General features: G+C 39.5%; 1 long non-coding RNA gene across 1 annotated transcript; it reads left to right on the forward strand.

Moving 5' to 3' along the window:
* The first annotated feature begins 27 nt into the window (after positions 1-27).
* Positions 28-23,713, forward strand: LOC125960478 (uncharacterized). The gene is made up of 4 exons (XR_007470156.1): positions 28-391; positions 6,376-6,967; positions 8,615-8,714; positions 20,347-23,713. It is a non-coding gene; the product is annotated as an uncharacterized LOC125960478 (long non-coding RNA).
* Positions 23,714-24,605: the final 892 nt, after the last annotated feature.

The raw sequence follows: 24,605 nt of genomic DNA on the forward strand, positions 1-24,605 counted from the left end.
ATGGAGCGTGCTATTCTAATAAGCAGTGGGTTTTTCACAAACTGGTTTATCATTCACAATGATTAGGTTCCCCCTTATTTGAAGGGGGGGTGCATAAAATGCCACTTATGTTTTTTTTAAATTTAATTTTATTTATTATTTTATGCAGCAGGTTCTCATTAGTTATCCATTTTATACATATTAGTGTATATATGTCAATCCCAATCTCCCAATTCATCCCACCACCACCCTCCCCTCGCCACTTTCCCCCCTTGGTGTCCATACATTTGTTCTCTACATCTGTGTTCTCTACATCATGTTTTTAAATGATTTTTTCTCTTTGCCTTTCCTGTTAGTGTAACCGGAGGTGGGGTCTAGCTGCTCGCCGCTCAAAAGCAAGTAAAGAGGCAAGGTTGGTGGAAAGGAAAGTTTACTTTGTTTTGGGTGCCGGCGACCAGGGGGTGTGGGAGGGAGGACGCCTGTCCAAAGGCCAACTCCCCGCACCCACCCAATGAGGGGGCAAGAGCTTTTATAGACGGAGGGAGGGGGGCTACACGCAGAAACAGCACAGTCAGCTCTGACCGTCATCTTGAAATTGGTCATCGGTGGTCTGACCAGTGTCATCTTGATTGTTTTAAGTACAGTTAGTCTTCAGTTCCAGGGTCAGTTCGTTCTCATTTCTTTGAGGCCAGTTCTCAGAATTGTGAATTGTGGCAGCTTATGTCATGCCTACAGTCTGGTCATCATGTACTTAACTTCTTCACCTAGTGGGGTTTCACACAGCTCACAGGATATGGCTCAGAATATTATCTGTAGCCATTGAGGAGGAACTAAAGGTCCTTAACTTTGCTTACTGATAAATTATTATTGTTTTGTCCTGTTTGACTGCTTTTATTTTTTGCTTCTGCATTTTCTCACTTCTCTGATTAAACTTAATTTTGGGCTAAAGTTTTTCCACAGACAAAAAGCAGGCAGAGGACATGGTTAGGGGGAAGGATCATAGGGTCCTGCTCTGTCTCATTAGGAGTCTCATTTAGGTGCATAGTTAATGTCTGCATCGCTTGGCCTCTGCTAGAAGAGGAGTGAGGTGCACAGGACGCCCACGGCCTGCTCAGAAAGCCTACAAACATTGGAAAGGGATGGCGGTATCTGCCACACTGTCAACCTGTTCTACTCGGTGTGCTACTGCTGTTATAGCACATGCTGAGCTGTCAGTAAAAGTCAGTCAAAGCATTCTGTGTAGCGTAGGGAGGTGTGGGAAAAGGGGTCATTCCAGTTGCATAAAGATGATGCATCTGGTTGGCAAGAGGGCCCATATTCATGTTTAATCATGTATGGAGCCTCTGTCCTCCTTCCTGGTCCCCGTTACTCATCTGTTCAGGTCTCCCTGCCTCCCTGACCGCCTCCCCCATCTTCCCAGCTGCTCATCTCTGTACTTGATTCAGAGTATCTATGAGAGTCGGCCCTGAGCTGCAGGGCCCGATCTCTGCAAAAATGGATTGGTCTGTCGTGAGCCGCACAAAACAAAACGAAAATCAGGAAACGAGTGAAAGCATCTGTGAGCTAAAGTGGAATAATTATACCTCGGTACCCTGTTTATAAAGATACATAGCAGACTTCCTGCCATATTATCACCCAGTAAGCGTACTTTTTTTTTTTTCCTTTTAGTGAAGAGAGAATGCTCTTATGTCAATCTATTCATGCTTAAGACTCACAGTGCCTATTGTCTATAACTGTGAGATACAACTCGGGAAGGATATAGATGGAGTATTTGGCTTCAATAAAGTGGGTGGAGCAGGAAATGGGCCCTACACCTGGCCCTGTTTACAACGAGTGACTTGTTAAAAATGAGCATCTATACCAGGAAAAATTAATCAGCATATGTAACCATAAGGAAGGTGGAAAGTGCTGATCACATACATTGCTCAGGTGCTGTCAGAGAGCTTCCGGGGCTGATGGAGGCTATACAAGCCCTAGCATCAGATGGGAACAACTCTCTCCCCCACAAGCTAGCCCGCTTTCCCCCTTCCTAAAGGCAGGCCCTTACAAATGTGGTGTCTGGGGTGGTCCTCTAATTTTCCTAATCTGTGTGTGGCTGTGGAATGAGATAGAGCTAACGTGCAAACAAAGGGTAGTGAAAATGACATGAGCTCTGGAGTGAGACAGAACTGCATCCAGATCCCATCCCTATCATGGATTTAGTTACGTAAATTGAACAAGTTCCTTAAATTCTCTGAACTGCAGTTGCCTTGTCTGTGAGGTAGAAATCAGGTCAGTCTTTACTGGGTTATTGTATGCATTATAAATAATATATATAAAAGGCCTAGCACGGCACTGACATAAAACAGACACTCAAAGTGGTAACTGTTACTATAACTCAGGAAAACTACTCTGCCCAACATAGGCAGTTCTAAAGTGAAACAATATATAATAAAATCTTATTCAGAAGAACTTACAAGTAGGCAGTGGATTGGGTAGCTGTATCCTATGGCTAGGTCTCAGTGCATCAATTCATATCCAAGGAGATTCTCAACATGTAGTAGATGCAACGTATTTCCAATTAATATCATCATAAGAACTAAACCTCTGTATTTCTTTGGTTTCTAAGAAAGTTTCAACCTTAATAATATGTTAGAGTACTTCTGGGTTTAGCTCTTACTAAATTATAAATGCTATCATTTTATACCTAAGATGCATGGTTCACTCAGTGCAGGTGGGGGAAAACTGAATGTTTTAGACTGGCTAACTCTGGCTTGCTGAAGTTCTGGTACACGGGCTAAGTGGTGAAGTCAGTAAAGCTGATGAGGTTTCATTTCTAAATGTACTAGGACTAGGTCAGGATGCTAGTTTCCAACTGCATATATCCTTTCTGATGATGATCTTTTTTTTTTTTTTGCTTGAGTGTAAAGATATTCTTTTCTCTGTATTTTTGAGAAAATGTTAGCTTGGCTGTCCCAAGCTAACATATGACGTTATGTTAGCTAAAAACTATGACGTTATGAAAGAGTGACTTCAATGACTCAGTGCTTCCCACTTGGTAATTTCTCTCACCCTCAGGAGTAGCCTCAAATGCTAGCTCCCATCAATTACGGGATGCCCCATATTTTCCCAGCATCATTATAATCACTCCTATCAATTCAGCACCCGTAATGAGCCAGGCTGCTTATCCATTTACAACCTTCACTGCTTTATATATATTAGCTCAGTTTGCTACCTCTTGTCCCCCTCAAGCCAATATCAAATGTTTATTAATTAGGTAAAAATGGTATTAACCGCTTACATCAGGAAGGGCAAAAGGGTATCATCTTGAGCGCCCATTTTGAATGAGTGGTAATGGTTGGCAGAAGCACTGAATTAAGAAACAAATTTAAGCTCTGTCCAGCCTTAGGGGGGAAGAATGCCGTGATTGATTAGCAATGTCTGCCTTGGTTAAAAGAAAAAAGAATAGAAATAGGTTGAGTGACTTGCAGGACGGAAAGGATGGGGATTCTCGGGCTCAATTTCCTTGCTGTTTATAAGCTTCTTAGAGACACAGGTAATGTTTCAGCTTTCCATCATGTTGCCACAGTGTTCATTTCCAAATCATTTATTTCTTCACTCCTCCATTTATTCCTGCTGAGTTCTCCTGGACTCAGAAACTTCACACACTCTATTCCCTTATGTTGAGCCTCACATGCTTCCAAGTGGCCTCCAAGGGTGGCCTTGTCCTGTTTATCCCGAGAAATTCCCCCAGGTTAATATGTGTCGCAACGTCTTTCTCTTTTATACTATAGAACTTGTATGAATTTGTAATTATTTGTTAGAATGTTTTCTTGTTAATTTACTGTTTCCCTCACTGAACTCTAAATTCCATGAGCCCAAGAACCGCATCTCTCTTTTTGACAAGCCACCTTATTTATACCTGGCACACACATCTGGGAAAGAGTAGACATTTAATAAATATTTGTTGAAACAGCAAATCCACTAAACTTTGGAGATTCAAACTTAATAAAACATGGATCCTGGCTTCACAGAACTCATATTGTAGTGAAGCAGAAAGTTGATTAAGTAAATGATTATGATGCAATGTGATAAAAGAAACATAGACGTAAGGAAATATCACTGCCTGCCTGGATCAGGGGGCAGGTGTTGGGGACGCATTCTAAAAGTGATGTCAAGATTGAAGAGTAAGGAGTAAAAATGGGCCTTTTAAGAAAAATCAGGCGCTGCAACTTGTGCGATTTGAATTTGATATGTTCCACCATTAAAGTTTTTTTTTAAATCAAGCAGGATATATTAACATGCATCTGTAGTATTGCCCTAAAAGCATTTTAAAAGAAATATGGATGTCTTACCTACAGAGGCACACAATTAGGCTTTTCCCTCAAGGTATTCTTAGTGTTAACCCTTTATATTGCTTTTTACTTGATGTACCCACTAATTGTTCTGATCCAGTGGCCTTGATGAAATTTTTGGTCATTTGCAAAAGTGTCAGTGGGGATTATGTGAGCACGAGTCTTTCAGAATTTTAAGTAGAAAATGGCTCAAGCATCTCCTACAGTTAGGGTACATGTGGTTACAGTAGAATAATTTAGAGAAGTGAAATTGGGTTTGTCTCTTTAGGTTTAAATATATGACTTGGGGATAATAAAGGAAAATCATTACTAGCACAACAAGGGATATTTAAAATAAAAGATGGTTTTAGGTACACCACTAACTTTCTTACAGCGTCAATGATAAATTGTTAGGTATTATATTGATGGTAGCAGGCGGTAACATGTCCCTTTGTAGTTGAAGCTTTTTTTAAAGCTTATTTTTATTTTTTTTTAACATCTTTATTGGAGTATAATTGCTTTACAATGGTGTGTTAGTTTCTGCTTTATAACAAAGTGAATCAGCTATACACATACATATATCCCCATATCTCCTCCCTCTTGCGTCTTCCTCCCTCCCACCCTCCCTATCCCACCCCTCTAAGTGGTCACAAAGCACCGAGCTGATCTCCCTGTGCTATGCAGCTGCTTCCCACTAGCTATCTATTTTACATTTGGTAGTGTATATATGTCCATGCCACTCTCTCACTACGTCTCAGCTTACCCTTCCCCATCCCCGTGTCCTCAAGTCCATTCTCTACATCTGCGTCTTTATTCCTGTCCTGCCCCTAGGTTCTTCAGAGCCTTTTTTTTTTTTTTAGATTCCATATATATGTGTTAGCATACAGTATTTGTTTTTCTCTTTCTGACTTACTTCACTCTGTATGACAGACTCTGGGTCCATCCACCTCACTACAAATAACGCAATTTCATTTCTTTTTATGGCTGAGTAATATTCCATTGCATATATGTGCCACATCTTTATCCATTCATCCGTCGATGGACACTTAGGTTGCTAGTTGAAGCTTTTTTGTACAAATAAGCTGGAGGGGTTATTTTTTGGCTCGATTATATATTTATTCTTTCATAAGGCAGAGAGGAAGAAAGGGAGGGATAGACTAAGAAAGTATGGAGCAAAACGTTTCCTTAAATCACATTTAAAATAAGGTAGAGTGTAGTAAAATACAGGAAGGTAGACTGAAAGGCAACAGTAAGTTTTTTTAAAGAACTTTTATAATTATATTACATCACTTGACAGAGCTGTAGTGCTTTGTGTAGGCCTTTAAAACTTCCCCCAAACATGTTCATTCACCTTGATTCAATCATGTGCACAGAAGAAGTTCCTTGTTGGGTTGGTAAAGCAGAATCATATCCAGGCTCTAGCTAGATCCAAACACTATTGCAGTTCTGTACAAACCTGTGTGGTATGTACAGATAGAAACAATAATATGTAAACCTGTTCACCTTTGGTACATTGATGATTTCCTAAACTTATTTCACCTGTACCCACCACCCCTCCCCCCCACACACAAAGCACTAATACTCCTATAAGATATATTAAATGTGTTGATTTGGATAACTAGAATTTGATGGACAGAATTCCTCCAGCAAGAGGGAGTTTTAGGTAGAATGGAAGAGAAACTCATGGAAACACTTGAATGGTCCTTTCCTTGATTCCACAAAATGAGTAAGACTGATCGAGTCCCTTTAATATGCAGCATCCATATTGCATTTGTTCTTACATTTGTGCTGTAATTAAATACAGAGTAAAAGTTATTGAGTGAATATTAAGTTTATTGGGTAGCTGAGTTGATAATTGTATTTTATTTTTGTGCATTGGAAATCTATGTACATTTATATTGTAGGAGTATGGCAATGCTCCAAGAAAAATGAGAAATTCACTGGTAATTTCCCACCCAAAGAGAGCCATTGTTAACGTTTTAATATTATATACTCTTTGTGTCAGTTTGTGTTTTACTCAAAAATGGCATCTTATTGCTTGAATTTGCATTTCACTGATTATGTGATAAAAACTCCTTTTCAGGGCTTCCCTGGTGGCGCAGTGGTTGAGAGTCTGCCTGCCGATGCAGGGGACGCGGATTCGTGCCCCGGTCCGGGAAGATCCCACATGCCGCGGAGCGGCTGGGCCCACGAGCCATGGCCGCTGAGCCTGCGCGTCCGGAGCCTGTGCTCCGCAACGGGAGAGGCCACAACAGTGAGAGGCCCGTGTACCGCAAAAAAAAAAAAACAACGCAACTCTGTTTTAATTTAATTTTTCTTGAGGTAACATTGGTTACCGCCTCTCAGCTCGAAATTCACTCTTTTGTTACTTGCTGTGTGAAAAGTGCTATGGGTCCTTTAAATAGTTTTTCCTTGGCCAGCTCATGTGATGTTAGGCTTTCCTAATTGATGGCACCTGAGGAAGGTGTTGCTTCGTGATGCCCCGGTGCTTGCTGGGAAGGCTCTTGGTGGCGTCTTCAGCACCCACTCACTCCTGCAGCTCCGAGGGCGTCGTCAGCCCTGCTCCCGGGGCTCACAACTTCTCCGGTAGTCGGCTTCAGCAGTGCGCAGAGAGAGCAGTGGACGACAGCTTCTGTCGGCATCTTCTATCAAGCAGTTTTGGAGTAGCGCCTCAGGTGAGAAATCTCCCTGTGCATAGTTTTACTGGAACCCTAGAATGTGGATTTCCAGCAACTTACAGAGGGCATATTTCCAGAAAGTTCCACCATGAGACACCACAGCAGCTTCTTTACCATCCAGTGAGCCACAGTCATGCTCTTTTCAACCGGGTCTGGACCTCAGTCCTGTGGGCAGGGAGGAGGAGGTCTTCTTTTCAACTGGAGGGTTAGCGGCTCTCCTTATTTCTGCTAACTGTGTGTTTTGGCGTTCTCTTTACTTGTCGCTGGCCATTCCTTCCTTACTCTAATTCTCTTTCATAATTAATAGTTTTTTCATTACACTTTCCATGCTCAAATTACTGTTTGTTTTTCTTCTGGTTGGACCCAGAATAATAACTAAATAATCTAATATTAGTGTGTTATTGTTTTATTTTAAAACCCATTTTTCACATTTTTTTGTTTCTACATCATTATTTTAATGGTTTCATAGTAGTCCATGTAGTAGTAAATACTTCATGCCTATTGTTATACAGTTTATAATATATGTTTTCATTTTCACAATTGTAGACAATGCTTTAGTGAACATCTTGGTACACATCCTTTGCTCCTATCCATAATGATTTTCATTAATTCTCAGTCATTTGGACATTTTAGTCAGAGGCAAATGATGAACACACCACGTAAAGTGCTTTATATATATCCAGGGGAATACTGAACATATTATTTAGTGCCATAGCAAAACATCAGAAAAAAGTGAGGAAATCATGATTTTTATTGTGTTCTGCCAAACTCTCATAGCAAGAATCTGAAAAATCTCTGGTGAAACACAACTGAAACTAGATTTGAGATTGAGCCATTAAATCCCAGTTATCACCAATCACTTCTGGCTGCTTCTGATTAAACACTTTCTTTGTGTTTACGATTGGGGAATCCACCTCATGAAAAGAATGGCAAATGGGAAAGAAGTAAATGATTCAGAATATCTTGGTCGTTCCTGGGAGAGAGTGCTCTGACAAAGCAAACGGTTTACCTGAATGTCTTAAGCAAACTGAGCTTGGCTGATTTCCTGTGCTTACAGAAAAGAACCGCTGTAGCTTCAGCTGGAAACCCTAAGCCAGTGGCTCAGTGGTGGTTTTTTTGACGTGCCTGCATCACAGGTATAAACAATCTGCGATGTTGAGCTAAACATACCTAAACTGCTGAGGATCTTTCAGGTTAATTTAAACCAACAGGGAATGATCCTGACTGGCAACAATAGAAGATTCTCTCCCAGCAGGAAGTGCATGGGGGCATCCCTTCTAGATCAGACATGCTTCAGAGACTGCTTCTGGAAGTGGTCGTCTTAATTGAATGTTTGTGTCTGAATGTTTGTTGCTCACAGATGTTTCTCACCAATACTGTTGAGCCTTTTGGTAGTTTCTAAAAGAGGCTATGTTAATCTCAGAACAAGGAGATACAACATATATGACGTGTAATCACACTATAATGATAAAAATAGACACATGCCATCATTGTTGTCATGGGCATTATCAACAAGACAACACAATCACTGTAACTTATTGGGCACCTGTTATGTAGACAACGTGTCTCTTGTCCATGGATTAGTGTAGTTAATCCTCACAAAGCTCTTAAGAAGTAAGTACCAATAATATCCCCGTTTTACAGATGAAGACACTGAGGAAGAGAAAAGTTAAGAATTTGCCTATGATCAGTTATCCATCTGTTCAGCCAGTGCACAAATTACACTGCCCAACTCCAAGATCAGGTGAGTACAATGGCCTGAGCACCATGCTTTACTGCTTCCCACATATTTAGGAGCTAAAAGAAATCAAGTAGTGGACCGTAAAGAAAATCTTCCTCTACCTTCGTTCAACTCTTTTCGCTTTCATTGTGGTGGAGTCTGTGAGAGACTTAATGTATCATGTAGAATTATCAAGTTAAATGACTGCATTTTTCCCCTTAATTGACCATTTTGAATTGAATTGCTTGGATTTATCAGATTGTTTGTAATGCAGTGTGGTCTACAATAGCTATTACCAGCCTCTTTCCCACCATCACTACACCTGAAAAATAAAGTTCACACATATGACATTCTATCATGTGCTTATCCAGAATTAATGCACAAAGCTGCATAAGTAAAAATCTGTGGTTTATGCACAGTTTCTTCCAGGCCAGCTGCTGTGTCTCCCAGTCACCCTAGGGTCTGCAGTTAAGGACCTGCAAGTCTAGAGAAACTGAGAGAGACGTGTTGGCTTGGCCAATAGATCTTGAGCACCTATAAAGTGCAAGGAGCTGGATCACTGTGGTGGACTTGTCGGGGATTTAAAAATAATAAGACAGCCTAGGAGACAGGCTTTGACACCACTGACAAAAATACACTTCAATTACCAGGCAGTGAGAAAAGGAGGGACGTGGGTAGAGGAACATGTCAGCAGGGTGTGCTGCGTGTGGCCCATCTTCAAGTCTCAGTTGAATCCTACTGTTCAAATGTGGGCCACTTGTGGGAAATTCTGTACCATGAGGGTTTTGCTTAATGTTTAAAAAGTCTTACAAAAAGATGAATAGGAGACATAGCAGGTGGCAAATCAGAAAGTTGTGTCTTGTAAACGGGGAGGTCAATCCAACCTCCAAATCCCAAAATATATCAATATCCCATAATAGAGAATCACTATCAGGGAACTTGCTGTTTGTTTATTAGTGGCAGCATGGCATAAAATCAGGATAATTCAGCGTTTAAAATCCCTACTTTGTTTGAATTTATAACTAGTATAAATACTTCTGAGATTATATACATTTAAATTTTTTCTGCAACAAGTTAGACAGGATCACAAATTCACATGATGCTCAAAAGAACACTCAGAAATATTTAATGAAAACCTTCATTCTAGTGATGAGGAAACTCTAGCTCAAATAAGAAGCAAAAAACCATACTCAAGCAAACAAATCTGTAAAAGAGTTGTAATCAGAAATATCCAGTTGTCCTACCTCCTAATTTTGTGATCCATCTGCTTCACCATCAGTCAAAAAATCTGATTCTTCGAAGAAAGAACTTCGGCTTGGCTTTAGAGAGTAAGATTAAAAAAAAAAGAAAAAACCAAACACTTAGGCAAAGGAACAAACAGCCAAAATTAAGTAAATCTGGGATTTTTTTTAAACCAGCGTTGTCTGCATTGTTATTTTGGGCTCAGAGCGATAGCTTGATGCCAAATTTAAATGGAAAGCATTATCTACTCCATATTTATAAATCTTTAGATTCTGCATGTGTCATGAAAAATGTAAGTAAATTTTATAATAGTAAGGTGTGTGGGATTAGTTTGTATTCTATGTTGAAAAGCTCCAGGGTAGGCAATTAATTCATGAAACACCAGCGATTGCTGCCTTAAGGGCTACATTGCTAGATAAAATTACAGACCTCAAATCTTATTATTACACTGGTATCTATTTTTTGTGTGGTCTAGGGAATATATCATCTTAAATTGAATATTTACCTAATCAGTAGGCTAAGGGTATCTTCTGGGTTCTGCCCCCTTCGACTCTAGAACACATTGTCTGGTTGTGAATATTAATATGCTGCTTATATAGGTAGGTACTACTGCTTACTGTTTTCACTTCATGGCACACTTATTAAATGATACTTGTATGCTATACTAGAATAAACTAGAGGGGATCTAAATAGAGCTTGGTAAAAATTGTATAGCCTTTATATTAAACAATGATAAAGTAAAACAACTAATATAAATAAAAATTTAAAATAATAAGCCATAATAAAGTATAAAGTATTGGGAAAGATATCAAATACTTAATTTACATAATTTTCAAGTACTGCTTTTCAGGATTTTTACTGAGAAACTTGTAGTTGCTTCCACAAACATAAGTGTTTTTTGGTTTTTTTGTTTGTTTTGTTTTGTTTACCAGGTCTTACTCTTGAAGTTGCTACTGTAATTCTAATCAATGTTTTAATAACATCTCTCTATTTTTGATCGTCACATTAGACAAGAAAATTTTAATCATTTTTACGATCAAAAATTTTCAAGCCAGTGTTTTTCAAAGAATCTAGTTTCTTCTTTCTTTGGCACACAAAAACTCATTGCAGTATCATCTGATGATGTGTATGAGACTGATTTCGTTCCAAGTTGGTGGTTGCTTTTGTAAGGTATGTCCCAATAATGATGGTAGAAGGCACAGACTGTGGTAGAGCCTTCACATCCACTAGGCGGTCATATCATCTTTACATGAAGACAGAGATGGGCGGGTAACCACCTAAACCCATGCTGACAAGGTCTCCTGGGACTCCCGCCCCTGACCTGCTGTATCTTTGCTCTGAATCATTAGTTCTTGTAGCAATCCTAGCAATCTCTTGTTCACCATGAGCATTGGCATACTCGCCGCTGGCTGTTGCACAAGTTGATGCCCGCTGGTTGAATGGCGAGAGAACTTTGATGGACCCACGGGTGTGGTGTTTCTCACTGTGTCTGCCATCCGAGACCACTTTTGACCTTTTGTCTGACTCTCTCTCTCTCTTGGGTAACCTTCCTGGGAGACCCTAGAGAGGGTATTTGTGGCTGAATGTGAATAGTTGCAGGGTTCTGGGTAACCCAGGCTGTACCAGGCAGCCCCAAGGGTTGAGGGGATCATTATCTCATGTCCCACTTACAAACATTAGATTCAGAACTGTATACCTAAGCAGACTGCTTGGTACCCTCTGATTCAGGTATGTGACTTAAAACAGCCTTGAAGAACTTTGAAAGTCATATAAAAAATGGCAAACTTCTCTATTTTACCCTTTCTTTACCTAGACTAAACCTGCAGCCTCACAGGAGCTGAGAACATATTTATTCTTTATCTTTTACTTAAGACACTCAGCAGGAAGGTAACACACTTTGAATGAAAAAGGACAATTCAAGTTAGGTTGGTGCTTTGCCTAAGCCAGAAAGGTTTAGGGAGAGAAATTGAGGATGAAGAACAAAAGAGACAAGCTTTTTTCTTTTCTTTTTTTTAACCTCTCATGGTTTGACTTAATTCTATTATTTGAATGATTTTGAATTGATTTGGACATATCCACATTTAAATATAAGTTCCAAAATGCATTCTAAAGTCAAATGGAAAGTAATTTGTGTGGTCTTGTTATGAAAATAATTGTTTTATTCTCTGTATACTCCAGTCTCTTCACTCATTTATTCATACTTGTATTCATCTATTTACACATCATTCATATATTCACAAAATATTTGTTACTGTGGATACTATACCTGGTATTGATCTAGGTGCTGAGCTGGAAAGGTGAAAAAGTCATTATCATTACCTTGGAGGGTCTCCCAGTCTTGAGGGGAGTCATAGAGGTTAACACATAATTATTGTACAGTTGGACAAGTATCATTATAGTCTTATGAACAGAATATCAGGAGAAAAATACTTTATTTAGTCTTATTATGTATTTGAGTATTCACCTGCCCAAGATGGGAATCTGTCTAATGGAGTTTGTGCTTTTAAGGACATAATCCAACATGATATTTTTTATTTGCTGAGATCTTTTCTCCATGAAGTGAATTAGGAGCCGAGGCTTCTTCTATGTCCTGACTCTATTTCCTAGGGCCTCAAAGCCTTTGGAATGTAGTTGGAAGACAGAGGAGAAAAGGGTGTAGAGGCTCTGCTCTTAATCACTCCATCCCAGAAGTGACATTCATTACCTTTGCTCACATTCCATTGACAGGGTATACATGCAGGAGGTGCTGGGTCCTGCAGCCCTGGCAAGTTAACATCTAGCAATAGTTTTACACAGACGAAGGCTAGGAGCTCTTTGCTGAATTGCTCACATTCTCTGGACAAAAGTAAGGAAGTCTGTGGCTGTTTATCCCCTTCTCAAATATATGCTTCATTTTTTTCCATCCCTCTAACTCTAATCATGGGCAGCAATATTTCTTCAATATTTTATCCACTCACACTGTCCAGGGAGGTTTCTTCGGCACAACAAGCAAGGCACACTGGGTTTATTTTTATAGCACATTTCCCACAGTCGTATCAGATAAAATGCTTTACATCTCACCAGGTGACTGCTGAATAATCTCACAACTGTGGCTTCCATGTGAAAGGCAGAGATGATTAGCTTCCAAGGTGTTTGTGGGCCAGAATTACTCTGCTTCCCTTAACTAGGTAGGTTAGTACCTGTTCGAGTTCTTTGAGCTTTGTATACTGTTCCCTTGATTCACAGGAAGAAATCATAGACTTAATAGTCTGGTTGTGAGGATTAAATGAGATATTTTATATAAATTGCTAAGCATGGCTTTAGGCACATATAGAAAGCAATCCATAATTGAGGCTCTTGTCATTGCTAATTAAGGATAGGATATTAAGCGAAAATGGAAGTGTCCTTTTTGTGGAGGAGGATGATATACTGAAACATTTAAACGTATTATTTCCTGTAACTAATTTCTAATGAGATTTCAATGTGTGCTTGCTGTCTGATTCCCCAAGAGAATGGATTTTCTCCCTCACTTTATCACATAGATATTGCCTGAATAAGGTCCTAATACCTGTAACTGAATTCACTTTTAGGATTGCACTATCCTTTAAGAGGTAGCAAAATATATCAATAAAGAGTGTTAGTTCTAAACTCAGATTTCAAGTTCTAGCTGGGTTACTTATCAGCTGTGTGACCTTGATCAACCTGTTTCTGAATCTGTGAATGTTAGCCAGTGATATTCCTTTCTAGGGACATTATGCTGGGAATGAGGTGATTTATATAAAACACTTAGCAGAGAAGATGGCATAGAGCAAGTACCTAATACATGTTACTTTAATCATGATGCTTACACAGAATATTGGGATTGGAGTCAGATGACCTGAGTTTATATCTGTGTTCTGTTGCTTTTAATCTTACTGAGCCTCGGTCTCCTCATCCATAAAATTGGGCTAATAATATTCTCTTCACACAGTTGTTATGGTGATTTTAACGTATGTGAAAGGTCATAGAATATTGCCTAGAACCTGTAAAATATTAAATACGTGTTAAAATTATTTTCTTTTATTTGAGGTATCTGTGGCCCTAGGCAAGTTGATCTGCCTCTCATATTGGTTATGCCTCCTACTTGGCCTGTTATAGTTAACATCAAAAAAAAAAAACCAGGGTTTCCCTGGTGGCGCAGTGGTTGAGAGTCTGCCTGCCGATGCAGGGGACACGGGTTCATGCCCCGGTCCGGGAAGATCCCACATGCCGTGGAGCGGCTGGGCCCGTGAGCCATGGCCGCTGAGCCTGTGCGTCCGGAGCCTGTGCTCCGCAATGGGAGAGGCCACGACAGTGAGAGGCCCGCGCGTACGGCAAAAAAAAAAACCCAAGAAAACAAACCCTCAAGCAATTCTAAAAATAGTACTATATCTAACATTATTATTTAAGAAGAGGATGGCATTCTGTTCCTGAAGGATTTGGCCATTGGAATTGTGGAGGAAGACCATCTTGGGATTTGTGTGGTGACATTTCTTAAATGCATGGTATAGCATGGGTTGCTTTCATCACACAGTAGGGAAATACTAATATCTATAATTTTATAATCCCTAACCCAGATTAACTTTAAAGCCATTAGTAAAGACGAATTCCATTTTGATATTTAGTACCCTGCTAGAGTATCTCTCACTACAGAAGTTTAACATAAGCATTAAAATCCAGAAACAGATAAAACTAGCCTGTGCTGTGGAACACCATATTCGCAGGCAGTCCAATCTGAGGTCCACAGTCAAAAAAGATTTTGATCTATGAACTATGTGTAGTACAGTGGGTGTTGATGGGAGACAATGAGAAATTGACGCCTTTTGACCCTCCCTCTGTCCTGAGGTGGTTTCTATTTCAGGTTCGATCATTACACCATTATAGAGAAGCCCTGCCTATGCTAATATTTTTCTTAGACTTTGAACAAACTCAGACACCATAAGATTTTTTTTTTTTTAACAAGGAGGGAAACCTGAGCGCTTTCTGTGGTATCTCTCTTGTACTCCTCCTGTTCTCCTATGTGGATGCCCTTCTCTATCTTATATCACTTCCCCAGTTCAAGAATCCTTCAAGAGTAGCCTCAAAGCCCATCTCTTCTTTGCAAAGTTACTTGTTCCATATTGCTTACATAGATCTCTCTTCTTCCAATCCCCTTGAAACACTGTTCTTATCTTTCAGTTGAGTGTTGAATCACAGAATTTCTATCATATTATTTAAGTAGTATTTAAGTAGCGCAGGGAGAGGCTAATCCTTGAAATCAGGAAATAATTATATCTTAAATTATAATTTACAGCTCCATGGCAGTGAACACAGTGGCTAAATAAATAAAAATTTAATTAAAATGGTATGCAATGAGGGCCTTACAAAAATGCCGTTAAGAATAACATCGTTTGCATAAAACTGAATATCTAAAAACAGCTAGATAACTATCTAACTTTCCATTTGTATGTATAGATAAAGCACAAGGATTTGCCCATTAGGATTTTATTTTCCATGGTGGGTCATTTCAGATGCTTTAAGTGACCCTACAGGCATCTTTTTAAGTTTACCTTTGGACCCTGGTTGTTCATCTTGGGACTGCCGCCATGTACAATCCTAAAATGTTCCATAAAGGCTCAATCTTGCTTTTATTTCATGAGCCGTTTCCATTTAGTTAAAATTAAACTCTCAGCTACAGGAATATCTCCCAGGACTCAAAGCTTTCCCTTCTCAGTTAAAGCGTCTAACCTGCTAGCTTCCTGAGGGCAGTGAGCTCAGAGTGAAGCTGAATGACAGTGAAACCCCAAAGTGACGTGACATCGCTTCATTCCAGAATGGCTGTTCCCTGACGGCTGCATCTAACATACGCACAAAATCTCCCTCTCGATTTGCACTTCCAACACCATTCCTGAAATGTAAGCATTGTTCTTTGGTGTTCATAGGTAGCATAAATTAAATGGGATAGTTTTTATATTGTGTTCCACCTCCACGTAGATTTTTCTTTACTGGTTTCTACATGTGTCTCAAGTTAAAGCATTGTTTCCTAACTATCTCACTCCCTCTCCTGTTTACCCACCTGTCCCTCACTTGCATATGAGAGCACCGTAAGCAGACACCTTTCCTAGTATCCACCATTGATCCATCCCCTATTGCCCTGTCCTCATAGGACCTGATTTGATAGGAAAAGGTGTTCATTCTCAGATATTTACCAGCATGAGTGAGACTACCAATGCTTCATCCTTTCATTCACTGTGTTAGGTTTGTAAGAGACACATGGAACAAAAGGGGCTTAATCTCTTTTGGCGCCCAGCTGGAAATCCACAGGGAGAGAAGGAGCAAACAGGTGTGCTGCTAATTATCAAACAGGTTGTTATGATGGGACATAGAACAGGGAATGAGAGCTCACCTGGTTGGAAGCAGGTGATCAGGGGGTTGACTTTTTAATAACTTTATTGAGGTACAATTTACACACAATACATTGTTCATATTTAAAGTATACTAAATACTGTGAGTTTTAATATATGCGTAGACCCACAAACCCATCATCCCAATCAAAATACCAAATATGTTATAATTCCCAGTGTTTTCTTGTGCAGCTTTGCAATTCTTTCTTCTCTCTATGCTTTACTCACTATATATTAGTTTACATTTTCTAGAATTTTATAAAAATGGCATTATGCTTTTTTTTTTCTTGGTCTGAGTTATTTTACTCAGCATAATGATTTAGAGATTCATTCATGTCGTTGAACATATCAATAGCTTACTCCATTTATTCACTTATTTATGGCTGAATAGTGTTCCACTACAAGGATATACCACAATTTAACTTTGCACTCCCTGATGGGCATTTGGGTTGTTTCCAGTCTTGTCTTTTATAACTAAATCTGTTAGGAATATTTGTCTACAAGTCTTTGTGTGGATGATATACTTTCATTTCCTCTTGGTAAAAATTTAGAAGTGGCCTTGCTGGGACATACTATCAGGACTTTTGACTGATGGAACAGCGTAAGAGGTTGGAATACACACAGTAATGGGCACATTTTGGTCCCTTCCCAGGGGATCAGTATATATTCAAAGGTACCTCAAATTTGCCAAGTTTTGAGTCTCAGTTCTCGACCTTCTTTTTCAAGTGTGGTCCCTTGTCAGTATTCCTTTGTTCAGTAAATTGTACCACCATCTGTGAAGTTGGGCAACACAAAGTCAGCCTTGACACCTACCTCTCTTTCATTCCCTTTATTCTATTGGTCTTCAAGTCCTACCGTTTTTCTCTCGTGAAAATCCCTACCATTTGTACTGCCCACGCTCTAGTGTGGGTCACTGCAGTCTCCCCCCCCCGGACCACTGGGCAGCATGCTCACCGTCCCCCATCCCTTGACTTGTACTCTCCATCCATTATCTGTGGTTAACATAAAATGACCTTTGAAACATGATATACTCAGCATAAGCCTGAGTATATCACTTCACAGATTAAACCTTTAAACAGCCCTTCATAATCCTTGGAAAAAAGCCCAAAATCTTTACCATGGTTTACACAGTCTGCATATCCGTGTCCCTGCTTAATGTACGTACTCAGCGTTACAACTCAGTATTATCCTCCGGTTCCATTTTATGTTTCGCCTACAGTGAGCTTTATTCAGGTCATCAACTTTTCCAAGTTCTTTATTACCTCTGGACTTTTACACTTCCAGTGTCCCTGCCTTTCTCTTCACTTATTTGTCTGACTCTTACTTAACCAAGTTAAATATCATTTCCCCTAGAAAACTCAGGTCTAGGTAAAATAACTTAAGCCTGATCCTCCGTACCAATCTTAAGATATTACAATGGCGAAGATTCTGGTCAGCCTCCCTAATTAAAAGTAGGGCCTAGCTCATCACTTTTGCATTCCTAATCCCTAATACAGCAGCACATCTTGAACATATTAAGTGCTCTAATGCATTTGATCATGAAATAAAAGGCTATGACAGTGATCTAGACTTTATATAACAGATGCCTGACAAATATTTGAAAAGTTGAGATGAATTCAAGAAATGTTTCTCAATAACCAACGTGGATGTCACCAATTTCATACACTAATATCCATGACTTTGCTTATGACAGAGGCCCTCTGGCTCTCATTCAAAATTAATTTTATACTTAGTCTACACAGTCCTAGTAAATTCAGGTATCAAGTTTGTTATACCAGAATATATTAGAAACAGAAAATCCAGTGGTTGAAGAGAAAAATTAATGCAGTTGTGTATAGGCACACACACTGCAGCAAAGAGTGAAGATACTGAAAAACACGGAACTGGAATTCAAAACCTCAGTAGTCTAGGGTCATTTTGTCGAGGGTCATATGATCTGATACCATCATTTGATTGGAGTGGAGGCAGATTTTGATGTTACTAATTAAGGTGCTGATCTGATGAGGCTACTGATAATCATAGGTACCCTTGATTGTGTTCTGTGTGACAGAAATGGAGCTAAGCTCTCTTTGCATTATCTCATTAAATTCTCATAATGACCCTATAAAATTGGTATTGACTTTATAGAAGAGAAAAGGAAAGTTGAGAGAAGTTAAATATCTTGGCCTTGGCTACCTAGCTTTCAGATAATGACTCTAGCCTGCTTAGTCTAAGTAGTCAAGAAAGGATTAAATTATGTTCTTTTACCGTATTTAAAGAAACAACAAATTGTAAAAGAAGTTCATTGAAAACAGATTTTTTTCTTTAAATTTTGGATTCTCCAGGGGGATGTTTGAGTTATCTAAAATAATAAGGTAGGAACATTTATTTCCCAATCATGCCAAATAAATGAAGTTTTCCTGTAAATGCTTTCCCGTGATTACATTACACTTCATGATTATCTGTAAAATTACGAAAAGACTCTAGCGAACAGTGCTTCCTGAAAAGTGGCAGTAGCATGATGCTAATACTAGACGATGTATTACCCTATACAGGCTCATTAAGGGGCCTGGTTTTCATCTTTAATTGCAAAGAACATATATCCCTGAAATGAGTTTGTAGTCATTTTAATAAGAAGTACCAGAAGTGTGAATAGAATCTATCACCAGATCCACTTAGAACCCATTTATCTTTATGACTATATGTGTTATGGATCATCAGCCCATGATCATACAGACCCCCATCAACACTCATCTTCCTTATGGCAAGTGTAAAATGCAGTGTCTCTACTGGGAGATGAAATTTTTTTCCACACTTGTGAGTGATAGACTCCTATGTTCCTAAACATATTTTACCTCAACTAATTAATTCCAGCGCTGCATTAGGTAAACCTCTACTCCCCAGCTCTGTCTTTTAAGGAGTGCTCACCACCAGGTAATGACTCAGGGACAGCCCAGCCCCAATCAATTCCTCCTCTCTCCCCAACTTCTTCACATTGTCTGATTCCCGACCTCCACTGTTTTTGATATATTTTACTCTCTTGGATTTAATAAATCGCCACCCCCCGAAATTCTGTTGTCCAAGTCGATATAGACTTCCCCTTCCCTAGCCAGAACCCCACCTCCATTTAGCATTTTGAAAGCCCACCAGTATGGTGTATAACCAGTACTCCCCACCAGTGCAGTCAGCGTGTCTCCATATCTCTGTTTTCACCACTTACCTTCCCCCAGAAGACCAGAAGGATTAATCTCATGATGCTTTTATTCCCATTTTACTCTGTAACTACCAAAAGTCCAAGCATTCAAGATATTTAAATACTAATTTTTATCCCCATAACCTCTTACATCTCTTGATCTGATCTAATCTCCCGTCTCTTTCCAATCCCTCACTCCCCAAATAGTTTCTGTGTATCCTTTAGAATATATCGTCTGTCATTACCAAAATTCCCAATCTTCAGTATTTTCCTTTAATGTTTCCTTTATCTTCTGACTTGAATAAAAAACTGATTTCCAGCCTTCCCTGGTGGCGCAGTGATTGAGAGTCCGCCTGCCGATGCAGGGGACACGGGTTCGTGCCCTGGTCCGGGAAGATCCCACATGCCGCGGAGCGGCTGGACCCGTGAGCCATGACCGCTGAGCCTGCGCATCCGGAGCCTGTGCTCCGCAACGGGAGAGGCCACAACAGTGAGAGGCCCGCGTACCGCAAAAAAAAAAAAAAAAAAAAAAAAAAGAGAAATGCTCACTGGAGTGTAGGAAAAGAAGACAATGGAGAGGGTGGTAGAAGCCAGATCATGCATGGTCCATGTATGTATAGTAAGTGCTATGGTCTAGTCTTTGTGTTCCCCTCCAAATTCATACGTTGAAATCTTAATTTCCGTAGCTGATAGTATTAGTAGGTGGGGCCTTTGGGAAATCATTATGGTATTAGTGCTCTTATAAAAGAGACCCCACAGAGCTCCCTAAGCTCTTCTGCCATGTGAGGATACAATGAGAAGTCTGTGATTCAGAAGAGGGCCCTCATCTGACCATACTGGCACCCTATTCTTGAACTTGCAGCCTCCGGAACCGTGAGGAAAAAAAATTCCTGTTGTTTATGAGCCACCCAACCTGCAGGATAATCTTACAGCAGCCCAAAAGGACAAAGAGAGTTTGGATGTGAGATTTTACTCCAAGAAAGATGGGAATCTGTTGAAGGATTTTACCCGGTAACTTAGAAGAGAGAAAAGTTTCATAACACAATCAGGTATTTTTATAAGAAAAATTTGTTTCTTTTTCAGAAAGATCACTCTGGAAATACTGTGACTAGATTTTTGGAGAAGTGTGATGGCAGGCCTGGATATAGAAAGATGAGTTAGTAGTCCATTAATATAAGTCAAACAAGAAAGTGGATATAAAAAGTGTGAATTTGTGGCTGAGAGTTCTTTTCTTTTACTACTTGAAAAATGTTATGTCAATGCTTCTGACTCCATAATTTTAGACAAGAAATATGCTGTCATTGGAATTGGTTTCTCAATAAGTGATGCATCGTTTCTGCCTGTCCACTTTCGAGATTTTTTTGTCTCTACTTTTCAGAAGTTTAATTATGACGCGTCTTGACAAGGATACCTTTGTGTTTTTCCTCTTTGGATTTGCTCAGATTCTTGAATGTGTGCTTATGTCTTCTAAAAAATTGGGAACGTTTTAGTCATTATTTCTTTGAATACTTTGTCAGTCCTACGTGCTCTCTTTTTTCATTCTGGAACTTTGATGATATGAATGTTAGTGCTTTTGTTACTGTTTACAGGTTCTTGAGATCCTGTTCTTTCTCCCATCTCTACCCCTCAGCCTATTTTTCTCTGTACATTTGGTACACTGTATTGATCTCTTCTAAGTTCATGATTCTATGCTTTGTAATCTCCAGTCTACTCTTGAGCAGTTTTTTGATTGTTGTATTTTTCAGTTCTACTGTTCTCATTTGTTTTTATTCTTATAACTTCTAGTTCTTTGTTTACATTTTCTATTTTTCCCATTTCCGTCAAGGAACACATAATTGCTAACTGAAGCACTTATGTGACAGCTTATTTAAAATCCCTGTCTGATAATTTCAATAGTGCTGGTGTAGGTTTATTGTCTTTTCTCATTTATTCTGTGATTTCCTGGTTCTTGGTGCCATGAGTATTTTTCAATTGGATTCTAAACATTGTGGGTTATTACATGACTCTGTAATTTTATTATTATTTACTTTTAATTTTATTATTTTTAATTTTATTATTACTTTTTAGAAGGAAGTCATCCTATTGGAGGTGTAGTATGAGGACTGGGGGGTTACGTACAGATTTCCATTGGGCCCTACTGTCAATACCCCAGCAAAAGTGGGCACTTACATTCTCTCACTGCAGACAGATCAAGTAGAAGTTCAGCTATCCTATTGGCCCTTCTGACATCTTCCCCCCAAAAGTGGGAACATTAATATCACTGTGTTGCCTTTTAGTAGGAGTGGAAGTGCATCTCCCCAGTAGATTTCTTGACACCAGGGGAGGGGAGAAGTGAAGTGTTTGCTGTCCTTCCTCCCACTTCATTCCTTCTTGTTGATGCCGGGTGTGGGTAGAGGGTCAGCTACCTGCTGGCCCCACTGACACCAGGGTAAGAGGAAGAGAACTGCCAACTAGCCCTGCTTGTGCCATCTCATTCTGTCTTACTGCCTCAGGACGGTTATGGGGATTCAGCACCCCATTGGGTCTCACTGGCACCATGTGTTGGGGGTTAGTGGGGTGCCTACTCCCTCCAACCTGTAACATCCTATTCTTATCGATGTCGGGGAGAGACGGAGGCTAGGTCCCACCATTGGACCCCACGACTGTGTGAGGGCAGCCCAGTGTTAACTAGCCTGTCAGGCACCACCTTTGAAAGTCTCTTTGCTAATGCAAAGGGGTGGAGGCTCAGCTCACCACTGCACCACACTGAAACAGCCCTGGTGGCGAATCAGAGCGCTGCCTCTTCTGGAGGGCAGGAGTGGGGTGGTGTGGAAGATCAAATCCTAGCTTGGCCCAACTGAAACCACAGGACATAGGGGACGGGTGCAATATTCCGCTGGCACTTGGCTCGAGTAGTGTGTATATTATTGCCCAAACGCCTTTCTGTCTTTGGCAACCCCTTTCCTCACACCTTGGCTAGGGGGAACGGGGGTTTTGTGTTTTCTTTTTTGAAGCTTTTTCGTCTGTTGTTCTGTTGGGGGTTATTGATTGGGGGTTCCTGTAATACCCTCTCCAGGATGTATGGGAAGCAACAGGAAACACAGGGGACTCATCACCGTGTTATTCCTCAAGTCCCAAAGTCCCTAGTTAAGTCTGCCTTCTCATTTCCACCTTTCAGTGTCTTCCTATGTTTGTTTGTTGTTATGTTCAGGGTTTTAGTTTTAAGTGGAAGAACCTGGGAGAAATGGGCTACTTCATCTTCTTGGAAGCAGAGGTCTGGAGGCCTATGGATGTTACAAAGTACTGCTGACTGTAAATTAAAATTTGATGATATACACCTTGCCCTTAAAGAATTATTCTCTTAGATGATGTGGCTTCCCAAAGTAGCTACAATTTGATTTCCATACTTCTAAAAGTCAAGTGTTTTGCTGGAGTTGAAATTTAAAGATAAGCAAGAGATGAGGCTAAGATGGTCTATGTGGTAACAGATTAAAGTTGGAAACATCAATATACATTCATGTTTAGCTTAATATTGCTTCATATTACCTTAATACACATGGTTATGTAGAGAGGTACTTATAGATATGTGCATATACATGGGTAATGTACACACATGTTATCTCTTGGCTCTGTCAGCTGAGAAGATCTAGAAGCAATGACATCCGGGCAGCAATCAGCACACCCCACACCCAGATCCTGCTGTCTAATACTGTTCTCCACTAAAAAGACCTAGTTATCCTTGAAGAAATAGCTGATTCTAGGATTGGGGCAGTAAATATACAAGGTTTATATACAAGACCATCTTATAGTGTCAGAAAGTAAGGAAGTTCCAAAAAAATATATAGGATGGGGATACCTCAGAGTGGCACACGAGCCACTGAACTGAAAAGAGTTCACAAGGGTCAGGACTAGAGCAATTTGAGGAACAAAGTAACTAACGTAGAATTAGATTATAACCCAAAGTATAAAATGAAAATCCATGAGTTCTTCTGATATAAATAAATGATTGGATACGTAAATAAATGCAGGAGAATAGATAAATCTCCAGTGCAAAAGAATTCCAAATAGTTTATGTAGTACTCCATCTTAAGCATAACTCTCCATTCCTTAGTTGGGGGCTGAGCATATTGACTTCCTTCCAAAAAATACAATATGGAGAAGGGAAAACAGTAATTTTACAATGGAGAAACCTGAAAAACACCACCTCAGCCTGGTGATCAAGGTCGACCTCAGCATTCATAATGCATATTGATACTTTGTACACTTGATGTGATCTGACAAAATAACCCTTCTACTCTTGTGGTCTTCCTCCCCAAAACACATAATCCCAATATTATCATGAAAAATGCATCAAGCAAATTCTAGTAGTGGGCATCCTACGCAAACCTAACTACTCAAAATTGCCAAGGTCATGCAAGGAAAATCTGAGAAGCTATCAAACCCAAGAGGAGCCTAAGGAAACATGGCAACTAAATGTAATGTGATGTTTTGGATGAAATCCTGGAATAGAAAAAGGACATTAGGTAAAAACTAAGGAACTGGACTAATGTATGGACTACAGTAAACAATAATGTATCAATATTCATTGTAACAATGTAACATACTAATATAAGTTGATCATCATAGAGGGAAATGGGTATAGTGTATATGGAAACACTTTATACTATCTTCTCAATTTTTCTGTAAAATTAAAACACTTCTAAAAAATAAAGTCTATAAAAACGTTGTGTTTTCTGGTTTTATGATTATGTGCCTGTATTTCCTAATAAATATGCAAATTTGCTTTGCCTTCCTTGATACTGATATTAAAGAAAATACTAAGTAACTCTGAAAGAATTTGTAACTCCAATTTAACAAGCAATAATTCTTGGTATTAACATTTTAGGAGAACCCACTGAATAAATCAAAGCAAATTGTCTTTAAAGGCTGAATTTCTTTTCAGTGTTTAATCTTTTATATGATTAATGCATACCACAAGCATGGTTCTGTTTCAAAGGGCAGAAAACATTGATTGTAGGCCATGTCTAAAATACAGTGAAACATTAATGTATGATGCTATAACAACTTTAATGTATTTTATGTTTTCAAAATGATGAATTGTTATTTCAGTCAATAAAGTATTCACTTTTATACATTTCCTAC

This window comes from Orcinus orca, chromosome 11 (genome assembly GCF_937001465.1).
Source record: "Orcinus orca chromosome 11, mOrcOrc1.1, whole genome shotgun sequence".
In the NCBI taxonomy this organism is placed as follows: Eukaryota; Metazoa; Chordata; class Mammalia; order Artiodactyla; family Delphinidae; genus Orcinus; species Orcinus orca.